The sequence below is a fragment of the Delphinapterus leucas genome, chromosome 2, assembly GCF_059928025.1.
Source record: "Delphinapterus leucas isolate spDelLeu-1000000601 "Yukka" chromosome 2, BTC_Dleu_Yukka2, whole genome shotgun sequence".
In the NCBI taxonomy this organism is placed as follows: domain Eukaryota; kingdom Metazoa; phylum Chordata; class Mammalia; order Artiodactyla; family Monodontidae; genus Delphinapterus; species Delphinapterus leucas.
In genome coordinates this window covers 9,507,841-9,523,762 of record NC_143130.1, presented here as the reverse complement: position 1 = coordinate 9,523,762, position 15,922 = coordinate 9,507,841, and the positions used below count along the sequence as shown (strand labels likewise).

The window sequence follows — 15,922 nt, the reverse complement described above, 5'->3', positions numbered from 1 at the left end:
TAATGGATTCCAATTCTCTAGTAAAACGTTCTACTCTGTCAATCGTTTTTGAAAAAAATATTCAATATAGCCGTTTTAAAGTCCAACTTTGATAACTTTAATAACTTGGCTAAATGAGAGTTTATTTCTAGTGTTTTCTCTTGGCCATGATTCCTGGGATGTCTAGTAGATTTTTAATTAAATGACAGCCATTGTGTGGGTTCTGGAGGTTACTGTATTTTTTTCCAAGTAGGTTTACTCTAACCTGTCCTAGAACCATACAGTAGGGTCAGATGACATTAATCAGATCAGGAATTGGATTTACTCAAGGATAGGTTGCAGGTTTTTTTGTTGTTTTTTTTTTTTTGCGGTACGCGGGCCTCTCACTGTTGTGGCCTCTCCTGTTGTGGAGCACAGGCTCCGGACACGCAGGCTCAGCGGCCATGGCTCACAGGCCCAGCCGCTCTGCGGCATGTGGGATCCTCCCGGACCGGGGCACGAACCTGTGTCCCCTGCATCGGCAGGCGGACTCTCAACCACTGCGCCACCAGGGAAGTCCTAGGTTGCAGTTTTTGATGGCTAAATCAAGCCCTGGCTGTTCCACACTCCTAGGATATAAACTTCCACCATTCCCACTGAGATTCCAAAGTATTTGCTAGGATCCCTCTCCACTGTTATTCCCAGACTCTCATTTCTGCATCTTGAGCATGGAGCTCTTTAGTCAGTGGAAAATGAGAATATTCTAAAATTTTTAAATCCTTTGTCCTTGGGAGTGTCATTATCAGGACTCCATATGGGGTAGATAAAGGGAGCCCAATTAGGAAGTTACAGTAATAGTTTGGTTATGAGCTAATGGAGCCTGATACAGGGAGTTGGCAGTAGGAATATGTATATGAAAGGATGCATATGTAAGCTTTTGTGAAAGAAGAATGGGAGAGTGAACTTGTTGATTATGTGAAGCGTGATGTGTTAAATAAGCTTCTTCAAGATTTCGAGTCTACAGACCTGAGGTATATTCCATGGACCACAGGAAAAATGAAATTGTAACTTAAAGAGAATTTAGAGATGGAAATACGTATTTGAGGGTAATACACACCTAGGAGGTGATTAAAGACTTGGTTAAGGACATACAGAAGAGGAAGAGAACAGGATGGGGAACAGAATCAGAGTGATCACAGACATTGGGGGATGAACCTGGTGACAGCTCAGTTCTCTTTTCACTTAACCAAGATGTGCCCCTTAATATCTAAGGCACAATCGCATCAAAGGAAAACAGTTTGCATTTAAGTGTAGACAGATCTTAGTGTTCACAGTGGGCTGGAGATGAAGTAAAACATGAAATAATTTTATGATTTCTGGTCTTTATCTCTTCTCGTGTCAGGAGAACTAAAAACTCTATCAGCACAAATCTAGAGGCTCTCAGTCCTACATTATTAATGAAAGATGTAGTTAACTCTTTATCCCTTTCAGGGTTGAAATTACAAAAACAACTTGTTGCAAAGTATACATGGGATTCTTAAATCCAGGAGAGTTTAGGGTACCGGAGGAGAGCAAAGGGAAGGTTGTCGGTGTTGAAAGTAAATATACTCTGTGTCACAATGCACTGTGGAGCCAGTGGTATGTGATAAGATATGGAGGCTGGCTTTGGAACTCTCTTTGTAAGTGCTAGGATTGGGGTTTTAATTATATAACAGTTCTTCAGGCTTTCTGACAAGGAAGGCTTGAAAGCATGCAGCACTGCATCAGGCTCATCAGTCAACTTCCAGGACAAAAACAGAAAGAACGCTCCATGTTCATCTTCAGGCAATACATTGTCAGTTACAATTACAGAGAAAAACTAACCTTAGTGATCTTTGCAGCATTTAGTAATTTAAGAGCACACTGGAGTTGGAGCCCATCATTTGAATTAAAGGTAGTGAACTTGGTTGGGTCTTTTGGTAATTTTTCAGAATTCTATAGCTGACACTGATAGGTAATGTTTTGGCAGAAAAAAAAGAAGACAATGGGGAAATATGTACTTGAAATATATACTTTGTGACTTCTCTCTGCGCCCTGTAAATATATATGTCTCCATATAGTTTTAATCCCCCGATAAGAGCAGAGATTTATGGGTGTTTAACTTTGCTTAACAGTTGTGTCCATAAAACCCAGCCTGAGAAAGTTCATAGGCTACTATATTTGAAGATGTAGACTTTTCTTTTTTTTTCTTTTAAAAAAAATTTTATTGAAGTATAGTTGATTTACAATGTTGTGTTAATTTCTGCTGTACAGCAAAGTGACTCAGTTATGTGTATATATATATATATATATATATATATATATATATGCTTTTTCATATTCTTTTCTGTTATGGTTTATTGCAGGATATTGAATATAGTTCCTGGTGCTATACATTAGGACCTTGTCGTTTATCCATCCTGTATATACTAGTTTGCATCTGCTCATCCCAAATTCCCAATCCTTTCCTCCACCACACCCCCTCCCCCTTGGCAACCACAAGTCTGTTCTCTATGTCTGTGAGTCTGTTTCTGTTTCATAGATAAGTTCATTTGTGTCATATTTTAGATTCTACATATAAGTGACATCATACGGTATTTGTCTTTCTCTTTCTGACTTACTTCACTTAGTAGGATAATCTCTACGTCCATCCATGTTGCCGCACTTGGCATTATTTCATTCTTTTTGATGGCTGAGTAATATTTCATTGTGTATATATGTACCACATGAAGATGTAGATTTTCAAAAACCTTCTCATCTTCACTATTTCTCAGTCCTTCATTTATCTTCCATTCATAGCTGAATGTGAATGTTCTTATAAATTTCAAAGCAGGCAGGGGCAAAGGCAGCCAAACTTGTGCTACCCTGAATGACAGCCTGGAGAAGTCAGCTCCCTTTTCATCTTTTATCTTTGCGATCACAGGTTGGCAGGTCGTACCAATCAGTCTAGAGCAGTGATTCTCACCTTGGCAGCAATAATTCACTGTGGAGTTTTTTAAAAGTACAGATGCCTGCATCCCACCCAGAGGTTCTGGTTTAATCGGTCTGAGCTGCCTCCTGGATTTTTAAAACTCCCCAGATAGTTATAAAGCACAATCTAGAAGAAAACTCAGGAAATTCAATTCCCTAAAGTAACTCTTATAATTAACTTCTTAGAAAACCTTGCCTGGATTTTCATCTCATAAATAATACTTAATCTTTATGGTTCTGTACATAGGTATTGGCTAAACTTATTCAAATATGAATTCAGTGTGCATTTGGGAGTGGGAGTATAGAAAACACATACCCTATTTTATAGGTATTACAGGTAAATTTGCCAGATTTAGCAAATAAAAACAGAGAATGTACAGTTATATTTGAATTTTGGATAAACAGTGAATAATTCTTTTTGTACAAGTATGTCTCAAGCAATATTTAGGGCGTGCTTATACTAAAAACATTATTTGTTGTTTATTTGAAATTCAAATGAAGCTGTGTCCTTCTTTTTATCCAGCAGCCCTAATTACAGGACATGCAGAAAATGTTTAGCTGTTCCATTTTAATCAGAGCATTTTTGTTGACTTGTAACCAATCACCTATGAAACCATTTTATATTGGTCTAATCACAGTTAAGACACCCAGAACAAGCAATCTAGCCAGTGTGGCTGAACCATTTAACCCAATTCACTAAGCCTCTTGGCCTACTTATTCATTTAAAACACTCACTTTGTCTAAGATATTTATAGACAAGATCAATTTTAATTTCCTTTACCTCTCGAGTACACAGTTTGTAATTACTCCAACAGAGATTTATCAGCCTTCTAATACAGTTCTGGGGTAAGACCTGCGTGCCGAGGGGGTTCACTTCTACTCCAGCCTAAGTTGTCTGAACTGTCTTAATCTGTAGACCAATTTTCTCTACAGCCCCCTAAGGAAGGAACTTGTTGACTTTGGCAGTGTTTACCTTTCCTACAAACAAATTCAACATTTTCCAGACCGGCTGGCTCTTAAAAATCACATGAGAGCTGCGGAAAAACTGCCTAGAGTATGCTTCAGGATTCCTCCCTCCCCCATATTCTAGGAAAAGCTTTACGTTCCTCACAGCTGCTGGAAGATAATCTACGGAGTCAGGAGTATTTAGAATCTGTGGAGAAGGCTGTACAGTTCCCTGAGTTCAGTTCTTTTCTAGAAAGAGAGTAGAAGAATCTGTCAGAAAAAAAAAAAAGTTGCAGCCTTCATGAATGATAATATGGACTTCCACATGGAGAAAAGGGAAAAGAACTGATTTGATGTTTGTTTTCTCATAAAGGTTTAACAGTGTCATGTTCCACCTGGAGCAATAACATGTAGTATGTCGTGTGCTTGTGTGTTACTGGCTTTCACTGAGTATTGTCACTCGTCTTTGCTTTGGGCAGCTTGAATGGTATAGTGTTGTGTCTTTGCATCGTTTTCATTAGTGAAGGTCATCACCCCCTTTCCACCTCCCCAGGTACCTGCAGCCATCCCTCTCTGTCTCTTAGACCAAAACCCATTTTGCATCATGTGTCAGCAGAGTAAACTTTCTTCCATGAAGGAGTCTTCCTTGGCAGGCACTAAATGGAGGCTGGTGTCGCTATAATCAAGACAGTCCAATCTATGTTTTGCAAAAAGAAAGTGCATTCGAGTTTCCTCACATCTGCCATTTATGTATAAAAATTTTCAGATTTCATTGAATATTCTCCTAAGTCTGTGTGTGATGTGCTAGAGACTGTAATTCTGTTCATCAAAATTATCTTGATCTGGAAAGTGTAATTTACATTTATTTCCCCTTGATGTAGTTCAGTGTTATCTCTGGTGAACTGAGAGCTATTGATCTATTTAACAAATTATTTTTTTCCTCCAAGTAATAACTTCATTGTTTTCGATGCTTAAAAACCAAAGAGTTCATGTCTCTGGCTCTCAGAGTTTTTCCTCTCCCCTACCACAGACCTCATCCCAGCCAGGACCTACCACCTTTGTTCGAGATCTCTTCCTGCCAGCTTCCACTTGCGGTGTCCTGTGGGAATGCACCTTTGCCCCAATTTGTTTCTTGTCTCTTCTGTTTTCTCTTGCTCCGTTCATTTTTTTTTCCCCCAAGTTCAGAGCCCTCTATCAGATGTCTCTTACAATCTAGACCAACTTTTTGGGGTGTGTTAAGACTCCCCCCCCTTTTTTCCTATTCCTGCTCTTATTCTCTAATTTTGCACTGAAATGGGTATTTCCTTTCTCCTCCACGTGTCTTCTTTGTTGGATTAATTCCTTTCCTTCTTCAATACCTCCTCCTTACTCAGAAGGGTTGTTAACAATGAGATTTACTGTTCTAATTCTTTGGCTTATTTTTTGCCATTCAGGCCAGGTCCTGGCACTTCTTCGCTTCTGTCACCTAGATTAGATTGATTACAGGGAGAGGAAGGTAACTGATTGGCAATTCACTACTTGGGCTGTTCTAAATGTTGGAACCAAGCCTGTAACACTTCGATTTAATGCTTCAGAATGAACTTGAATCTTGGCCAAACTCACCAATTATTTGGCTTCAGTGTACAAACCTGAGCTGCATGTAGCTTCCCCTCCTGTCCCCTGGGTCCTGGACTGGAATCTCTGGGTGAAAGCAGAGCTGGTCTGTGCTTGGGGCTCAGCGTGGCTGCTAGCCATGGTTTGCAGTAAAGGCAGGCGTGGGAATGCGAAAAGGAAAGGTGTACAGTCTCCTCCGACGCTTTCTCAGAATCCCTCATCCCGTTCTTAAACAAAGCCTTATAGGCACTGAAAGTTTCAGATTTTTAGTTTTTAAATTATTGGTCGTGGAAGTTAGGTAAGCTCTTTAGTACGCTCCATGTTTTTTGGCCATTCTTTGGAAGCATGGTACTCGATACAGGTTTGAGCTTTTGTGCTTGTTTGATACTAGTTGATACAATAAATGCTTCAATATCACACAGAAATGAAAGCTGCGTTTCCCTTGCCACTCCTGAAAACTCTACCGTGGCCCTCTACTGTGTGTATTTAGGAACTTAGAGTTTAGAATCAATCCTCAGATCCCACAGAACCCCTAACTTCAGATATTTTCACCGTGTTTCCTATGGTATAACGACACTTTTCCCGCATGGAAAATGCACTGGGCTGACTCTGTCAAAGAGCTGTATCTTAGACGAGCACCGAGAGAAGATCAGCAATTTCAAGACCGAGCCCCCTGGGTTGTTCCGGGGCCGCGGCGACCACCCCAAGATGGGGATGCTGAAGAGGAGGGTCCTGCCGGAGGACGTGACCATCAACTGCAGCAGGGACTCCGAAGTACCCGAGCCTCCAGTAGGTCACCGGTGGAAGGAGGTGCGGTGCGACCGCACGGTCACGTGGCTGGCCGCGTGGACAGAGAATGTGCAGAACTCCATCAAGTACACCATGCTGAACCCCAGCTCCAAGCCGAAGCGGGAGAGAGACTGGGAGAAGTATGAAGTGGCTCGGCGCTTGAAAGGAGTCTGGGCGAGATCCGTTCTCAGTACCGGGCCGACTGGAAGTCCCGAGAAATGAAGGCGAGACGACGCGCTGTGGCCCTTTATTTCATCGACAAGCTGGCGCTGCGAGCCGGGCACGAGACGGAGGAGGGCGACGCGGCTGACACGGTGGGCGACTGCTCCCTCCGCGTGGAACACATCCAGCTGCACCCAGAGGCCGGTGGCTGCCCGTACGTCGTGGAATTGGACTTCCTGGGACAGGACTCGATCCGCTGCTACAACAGAGTGCGGGTGGAGAAGCCGGTGTACGAGAATCTGTAGCTGTTCATGGAGAACAAAGGCCCTGGGGATGAGCTCTTTGACGGACTGACCACCGCCAGTCTGAACAAGCACCTGCGGGACCTGTTGGATGGCCTGACGGCCAAGGTGTTCCGGACCTGCAACGGCAGCCTCACCCTGCAGGGCCAGCTGAGAGCGCTGACCAGAGTTGAAGACAGCGTAGCCGCTAAGATTCTGTCTTACAACCGAGCAAATCGGGCCGTTGCCGTTCTCTGCAACCATCAGCGGGCGACTCCCAAGAGTCGATGTCGATGCAGACTCTTCGGTAGAAGATGGAGGCGAAGAAGAAGCAGGTGGCCGAGGCCAAGGCACAGCTGAAGAAGGCAAGGGCCGACCACAAATCCAGAGGGGACAGCAGGTCCAAGAGCTTCCTGGAGAAGAGGGGACGGCTGCTGGAGAAACTGGAGGAGCAGCTGGGGAGACTGAGCTTGCAGGCCACAGACAAGGAGGAGAGCAAGCAGGTGGCCCTGGGCACGTCCAAGCTCAACTACCTGGACCCCCGGATCAGTGTCGCCTGGTGTAAGAGGTTTGGGGTGCCCGTGGAGAAGATCTACAACAAGACACAGAGGGCTCTCGACATGGCAGGCGAAGACTTTGAATTCTAAATGAGCATCTCTGTGCCTCGTTGGAACTTATTTTTTTTCACCATTTAAGCAGATCGGGGAATTTTGTACAAAAAAAAAAAAAAAAAGAGCTGTCTCAGAAGGCACACATCAGGTCCCTGCAAACTCAGGGAGCCCACGCTCTTGTTGGTGCATGTCTGAGGCCACAGATTTCCATGCTGCCAAACAAGTCGGTGGGGACACTCTGGCAGCTTGACGGTGATTTTTATGTGGAAGGATGTTAAGAGCCTCCTGGATGCAATTCAATCAGACCAGGACCCATATTAGACAATTCTGCCAAATGTATACTAATGTAAAGTAAACTAGGTGGCTGTTCATTCCTTATCATTATTTTTGTAACACTTGATCTAAGTCAAAAGTTTAAGAAAAGAGTTTGCCCCTTCCTCCTCTCCTCCCACCTTCATGGCCTTTGTTCCGACAAAATGACATTGATTCAGGATCCATTAGATTAACCAGTTGCTTCTCAGACAAACTAAAAGCAATCCCGAGCTGATTTTACAATCTATTGGTTTCCAAACAAGTTTGACAAAACCCATGAATTTCCATGGAGAAACTCAACTTCTCTGTGTAGGTGCTTTGACCTGTACACAGAAGCTGGCTCTTTGTAACCAATAGCCTTGTAATATTTGAAGGTTTAAAAAGTCTGCCCAAATGTGGGGAAAAGTTAAGCATCAATTTAAAAAACTAGTGAAAATTTTGAGCTCACTTAAAAAAACATATTTTGAGCACAAGGTAAAGAAACATTTATATATTATGTACATAATACACAAAATAGTGAAACCCTGTAGAAGCTACAGGTAGACATTTAGGCATCAAGAATTTTGATTTATTTGTTAGGCAATGCAAGACTATACACATGTTTATTTGACATGTGTTCTAAGAATGTAAATGTTGGATATGGTATGATAATGTCAGGGCAGCCACAGGAGGAAATAAGAATGAGGCTTAGAAGGAAGAGTTGATTATACACACAGGTCCTAGAGAGCCACCACATGAGATGCAGGGCCACAGGGGAAGCACCAGGTTTGGGTCAGGTGGGAGAAGACAGGAACAAGGGGAAATTCCAGCTCATAGCCTTTATTGGGATTTCTGTGAGAAAAGCAAGACAAATCAGAGTAAAGAGTTTAGGTTTGGATAATTACAGGAAAGCCTGGGCTATAGGATGGTGTCTCGCTGGTGGTACCCGGCCCAGGGATGACTTGGAGCTTGTTTTGTGAGAAATAGATAAGGGAGTGGTTGAGGCCATAGACTCGGATTGGTTGGTTTGCACATGAAAAATGTGCTCCCAGCTCAGCACGTTGTTATCTTTAAGAAATGGGTTTGTCTTTCGGCCAGAAAGCTTTTGAAGGTGTCAAACCATCATACAATACAGAAAATGAAGAAACAATTAATACAGCATCTTTAGTAAGTTTCACACTAAGTTAAGTGCTATGAATATTTTGTGTATAAGACAGTCTCTATATTTCACAACCCCAAACTACAGGACAAGGACATTTATAAGGGAAATGTTGATCATCTAGGAGAAAGAAGAGATGACCCTATAATATATTTCTTAATAAAGTAGGAGGGGATAAGACCCATAGCACACATGGTGCTAAGGGTCTCAATTCCAAGGAGATGCTGCTCCACTGGTGTGCACACTAATTAACTTAATAAAATATTACCAGTAATTTAAAAAACTTCCCAAATTCCCATCCTTAATAACATTCTTACCCCTACTCCCAGAGTTAAGTAACTTTTGTTACTGTCTTTCCTTTTTTTAGATTTTACTTTATGAAGTCTGAAAAGATATTTTTAAGACAATTTTTTAGAGCAGTTATAGGTTAACAGCAAAGCTAAGAAGTTATAGAGTTTTCCATATGCCCCCTGTTCCTGCACTTGCATAGTTTCTCCCATTATCAACGTCCTCCAGCAGAGTGGTACAATTGTTATAATTGGTGAACCAACATCGACACATCATAATCACTCTAATTCATAGTTTTGCCTTAAAGTTTAGTCTTGTGTTGTACATTCTTTGGGTTTGGATAAATGTATAAGGACATGTAGTCATACTATAGTATCATACAGAGTATTTTCATTGCCCTAAAATTCCTCTGTGCTCTGCCTATATACCCTCCCCCGCCCGAAACTCTGGCAACCTCTAATCTCTTAACTGTCTCCATAGTTTTTTTTTTCTTCTCTTCCAGAATGTCATACAGTTATTATCATTCAGTATGTAGACTTTTCAGATTGGTTTCTTTCACTTAGCGATACGTGTATAAAATTCCTTCCACCATTCATCAGATATAAGGGATTTAGCAACAAGTATCGTAAAACTCTGGCTTACCAATCAAAAGGTAATGTATTATTTCTCATAATGAAAAAAGAGGGGGGGTAGGGTACCCAGTAAGGTCTGATGAGTACTTTCCACTGAGTCTGTATTCCACTATCTCTGCTTTTGGCTTCATCCTATAGTTGGTTTCCTCTTGTGATCACAAACGGCTGTAACATATCACCTGGAGACAATAGTAACTAGTGGCGGAAAGGAGTTTACCTTTATATCTCTTGTGTCCGTAGGAAAGGACAACTTCTCATGCTCGGAAAGATTTTCTCCCGTGGTTCATTGGCCTGATTTTGGCCACCTTTTTTTTTCATACCAACCCTTGGCAAGGGTTAGCCTTCTGACCACTGGGCTCCTTAGACTCCTCCAGACCCACTGGATCAGATGATGGGGTCAGCTTCCTTAGAAATACTTGGCTATGTGGAGGAAGACTGGATATCTTAAAATATACGCTCTTAAGAATCAGAGAAATTTCCTGCAACCAACAGGGCACGTCACACTCCTGTTTTCATTTATTGAAATTCCTGCTTTTACTAGTCATATAGAATGTCACACATGGTCATATCAATGAGCACGTTTGAACAGTTAATAAGATTGAGCTGAGATTAGGACACAGGGGCTGTGTTAGTGATGCATGTTTGCCTTTGGGGCAGCCCAACATAGTACTTAGGAGCGTCGGCTCTGAAGTAGATGCCAACTTCACAGAGCGGTACGATCTTGGGCCGTTAAACCTAACTTCTCAAAGCCTCCGTTTCCTCACCCATAAATTGCAGATAATGATCACAGTCATCTCATCTGGTTGTTAGAAGGATTAAAGGAGATAATGCGTGTACCACGCGTTTGAAAGTACCTATCATATTTTAAATGTCCAACACACCCAAGACATAATATCTTATTATATTTATCTTTGTACATTGTAGGCTCTCAGTACACACGGGTGACTGTAAATACTAAAACAACTACAAAGACAAACAAACAAAAGCAACGTAGAATCATATTAGCAAGTGACATCAAAAAGAAAAAGAAAAACAATAAAATCTCATCCTGCACAGGTTCTCTGACTACCAACAGAAGCAGAGACGGGCTCCGCTGGAGGGCTGTTTCCCTAAGTTGGGCTTGTGATAAATTCCCACAGATTAAAGTCAAGGATGTTGTCACGAAGATCACCAAACACAGGAGAAGGCAAGCCGCTGCAAGTTAAGAGATGGAAGGATGGATGCTTTTAGATTCTCACATCGGCAGAACGGCCTTAACAGACAAGGACAACAGAGAACAGTATACATGGATGCAGCGGAAGTCACAGAGACCAAAGGAACGGAGCCCAGGAACATACCCATGCGCGTAGGGAAATCTGATGGACAGAGTCAGCGTCACACATTAGTGTGGAAAGGAAGGTTGCTAAACAAATCAAGCGCTCAAAATAAGCTATCCCAGCGCAGGGGAGAATGAAAAGGGGTCCCAGTTCACACCCATCATGTGCAAATATCCACCTTGAATAGACTGAGAACTTAAATGTTTAAGCTGAGCCTGCGCGTCCGGAGCCTGTGCTCCGCAACGGGAGAGGCCACAACAGTGAGAGGCCCGCGTACCGCAAAAAAAAAAAAAAAAAGTAGATGTTAGCTTAGCTATGAGGGTATAAGAAAGAAAGTAGGTAACTGAGAAAGACATAATTATAATCAGGTTCCAGATATGCCGATCAAAAAAATCTTGGGGCCAGGAGATGAGTTTTTTTAATGTTGATCGAATGACAGTAAATACACTTTGATTTATTCTTTAAAGGAAGCGGCACAGGGTTTTATTACAGGGCTCCCTTACATAGTAATAACATTTCACATTATTCACCTTCAGAAGACAAAATACAAAACAAATTCTTGTATTAGATAACGGGTGAACAATGGCTGATTTGAATAAAAATTTATTTAAATGTCATTTCTAAAAGACAATGCATTTCAATGCAGATCTCATTTGCAATTTCAGAAAATCATACCTTATTACATAAAGATAATCTTGAGTAACAAGATCAATGCCCAGATGGATTTGGTCCCATTTTGACATCACAAGTCGTAAGGACCCTGATTCATGTAATAGGCAAACGAATGGCATTTTCTGATACTTTTAAAGTCAGAATAATGACTAAGAACAGCTGCCCAAAATTCTGCTAGGCAAGGGACATATTGGAGTGGGGACTGGGGGGTTGTGGACCACTTACCGGTGAACCTGAGGACAAAATTCAGCCCCTCCCCCCAAAAAGGAAGATAAAAGCCTTCAGACAGGCATTCTCTCTGGCCTCCTGGCTCAATAATTTATGTCACCCTGAGGGCGTTTAAGGTTTGTGCCACGGTGTTTCAGGCTACTGCTGAGGGGGCTCATTAACTGTGTCTCTTAGGTCACTTGTGTTTACGGCTGACTATAGGGGGCTTCACTGTAAGGGTCTCTCATACACTGATCAGATTCTATTACAATGTCTGGGAAAAACTCATTCACAGTCTTTCCGTTGATGAAAGATATTTTTTAAAATTTTACCACAGATACTTTAACATGTATCAAATCAAGAGTCTCTAATAATTCTCCAAGGTCAAATTTTTTCACCCAACCTTATCTTCCCTACAGCAATCTTCATGGGAAGTTGAAACGTATGTAGGTTTGCCTTGATTTAGGGCATGGATTTAAGAAGACATATGGCAAACAAGCCAACACTGGGTCAACAAACATATATGCCAGGATTTATCCGTTTAAAAAACTTTTTCATTAACCCTGGCAAAGACAGGGTTTCCGTGGCCTTAATGCACAATGACTCATGCTTTTAACTACTTGTAGATTATTCCCTAGCCATGCAGACACCTGTCCATTCTTCAAGCGAATAGTACCAGATTGACAAATTACTCCCATACGTATGCTTCTTGTTAAAATTTTAAAAAAGAGAAAAGAGTGAGTATATGGGGACTTCCCTGGTGGCGCAGTGGTCAAGAATCCACCTGCCAATGCAGGGGACACGGGTTCAATCCCTGGTCCAGGGAGATCCCACATGCCACGGAGCAACTAAGCCCGTGCACCACAACTACTGAGCCTGTGCTCTAAAGCCCACCAGCCACAACTACTGAGCCTGCATGCCACAACTACTGAAGCCCGTGCACCTAGAGCCCATGCTCCGCAACAAGAGAAGCCACTGCAAAGAGAAGCCCTGCGCACTACAACTAAGAGTAGCCTCTTCTCACCACAATTAGAGAAAACCCGCATGCAGTAACAAAAACCCAAAACAGCCTAAATAAGTTAATTAATTAATTTTAAAAAAAAGAGTGGATATATCTATACATATAGCTGAGTCACTTTGCTGTACACCTGAAACTAACACAACATTGTAAATCAACTATACTCTAGTGAAAATTTAAAAAAAGAAAAATGATAAACATTTCAATGAACATATCTTCATAGATAAGATCATTATAAATATAGTGAAAACATCCAAAATATAATATGAATTCATTAGCTAAGAACCTAAAACCTCTCAACCAAATCAGTTGGGTTTGGGGGGCGCTTGAAACTGCATTATTTGGCAATGTAGTGAGAGGAGAGTAACTTTTTTCTTTAGCTTTGCTGTCTCTTTTCATCAAAAGGAGACATTTTTCATATCTGAAGAACAGGACTTTACCTAGTTTTCTCTTATTTCATAAGCATCGTCTTTCAGGGTAATTCTGAAACTGGCCATCAAACAAACGTCAAGCATTAGAAACATTTTTGTTTGATTTGCACTCTTTTTTAATTGATTCTAGCCAAGACCTCTCTCTTGTTTAGCTGTAAATAATTTGTTGATTTTTCTTTCAAAATGTCCATGATTTTTGAAAACAAAATGACATGAGTTATGCTCATAGGGTTATGCTCAGGGCAATTCATTCTCTTCCACACAATAACGTAACACATATTTCACGTAAGCCTGGAAGCTTACCTTCCTCCCTACTGCTTAGACCATCCTCACACACAGGTAGTGGCTGCATCTTCCCTGCAAGGGCACTGTGGTCACTGTCTTACTGGGCTGATCCGGACACCTGATTTTCTTAGTATCAGTGCTACACTTAAAACTTGCCATCTTTACCTGCTAACCCTATTCTCATTTGAAACTATGTTTTTCAAAATAATTTCACTTTAAAGATGTCAAGTGAGACATGATGCAAAAATCACAAACCTTAGAATTTTCCGTAGTTTTGACTTACTGAGGGTCAGCCTGGGGTGAGAAACGAATTAAATACAGTCAGTATATATTTTGTTGATCGATTCTAAAGTTGACTCGGTTTGTGGGATCTTGTGTTGTTTTCTGAAATTTAATAAATGGCATTAAAATGAAGAACACATTTTAAATTCCAGTTTGCAATTCTCCGCCCGCTTTCTAAGACATCAGACAGGCCACCATGTCTCCATCAGCTATGCAAGTCAGCCTCCAACTTTTCAAATCCCCTGCTACATATAAAATGTTTTTGCTTTCCCAGCTTTCACAAGGAAACAAACGAACATTTATGCTGGCTGGAACAAAAAAAAGGGAATTTTGCAGAAATACTTTTGATAGAGTATCTCGAAATTTCAAACACTTAAACATGCTGTTTCTCTAGGACTACAGTGAAAAGTTGGGAAGTTGCTTCATGTTCAGCCTGACTGACGTGCACCTTGGCCTATGAAAAAACACCTCGAGGAATGTGTGTCCCTCCTTGAGAGAGTGAGCTTTAGAGGAGAGTATAACCTTTAGAATCAAGCTATGGAAAGTCTGAATTCTAGCTAAGCTGCTTTCTTGTTATGCGATTGTAGGTAGCACACTTCAGCTCTCTGGGCCTAATGTTCTTATTTTTTAAAGATTGACTGAGACAACATATGTGAAGTATGGAATGATTTCCCCAGCATATAGTAAGTGTTCAATAAATTTAAGCCATCTGTTACTATGCAATTTATGTGTTCTGGAAGAATCGTCTTTTAATACCCTGCTGATCCCTCAATACGTATTTATTGTTTATTCTTTATATGAGCAAACGGATTGAAATTGGCTATTTTTGAAAAGTTAAATTTAATTGCTATGTTCTAATATAACCCATGACATGCTAGGTAGGTGTCACTATTTGGAAACCGATGGCATCAGGTTTTGGGTTTGAGTTGTGACTTTCTTTTTCTAGGATTGCAACAATTTCTAAGTTACACCCACCCATTCACAGCATCATGGACCCATTTGTAGGGAAGTAGCATAATTCTTTTGTAAGAAGTTAAATTTTGCAGTTTGAGAAATCCCCCAGTAAGAACTGCTGACAGCTTGAGTGGGCAAAGGAAAACCCAATGTGAAAATGTGGCTGTTTGATTGGACCGTGGCACCTTCCCTTCTGGAAGTGTCACGACAGACAAATGCTGGGATATCTGCTCTCAGGTTTTGTTGTATCCTGTCTTACAACTGACATAAAATGATGTCTCTAATCCGTGTGCACTTTGGGTTACAGCCCTGTATGTCAAAATAAAAGGCAGCAGGGGAGGCTAGGAAGTCTTACTAAACATCCTCTTTCTCCGATCCACCCTCCCTGCCAACTGGCCGGTCCACACCTGTGGCAGCTCCATTCTGAGAGGTGAGAGCAGCTGGCTCCCAGCACGTGTAAGCCCAGCTTGGGCTGGTACGGATCCTTAATGAGCTGTCAAGTGTCACAAGAGCATTTCAGGAAAAAAGAAATATATGTGAATGTCATATGTTTTGTGAATCTTAATACTATAATAACATATTGAAATGTTTGTGATTTTCACAGGCAAGTCGGGGAAAAAAAGTTTTCTTTTGTCCTTTTTGTTATCCATACGATCAAAGCGAGCGGCATGGAGATAATTCCAGAGTGCACAATGCCAATGTTATTTTCATTTGGCTTTGGAATGCTGTTTGTGGTTTTCTTTGGGCTGCAGATTTTTTTTTTCAGGTGAGTTTTTTTTTTAATTGTATCCATTTTCCAAGCTTGGTAACTGCCCTGGGTTGGACCATAATGGCAGACCAATCTGCCCAAAAAACTTTTGAAGGCAAACCTGTGTGGAAATCACTAGTAACGATAATGATGACGGTGTTAATGCCTGCTGCCAAGGTCTGTTGATCCCTCACCATGTGCCTGGACTTTCTGATGACTCTTGTTTTCTCACCTGTCAAAGGAGGAGGACAATAGTGTCTACCTCGAGGGTTTGCTGTGGAAATCGAGTACACATAGAGCACGCTGGACATA

At 41.4% G+C, this 15,922-nt stretch overlaps 1 pseudogene; it reads left to right on the top strand.

Annotated features, from left to right (window-relative positions):
• LOC111177956 (DNA topoisomerase I, mitochondrial-like) overlaps nt 1-7,755 on the top strand; it is a 36,243-nt pseudogene extending 28,488 nt beyond the window's left edge.
• Nucleotides 7,756-15,922: the final 8,167 nt, after the last annotated feature.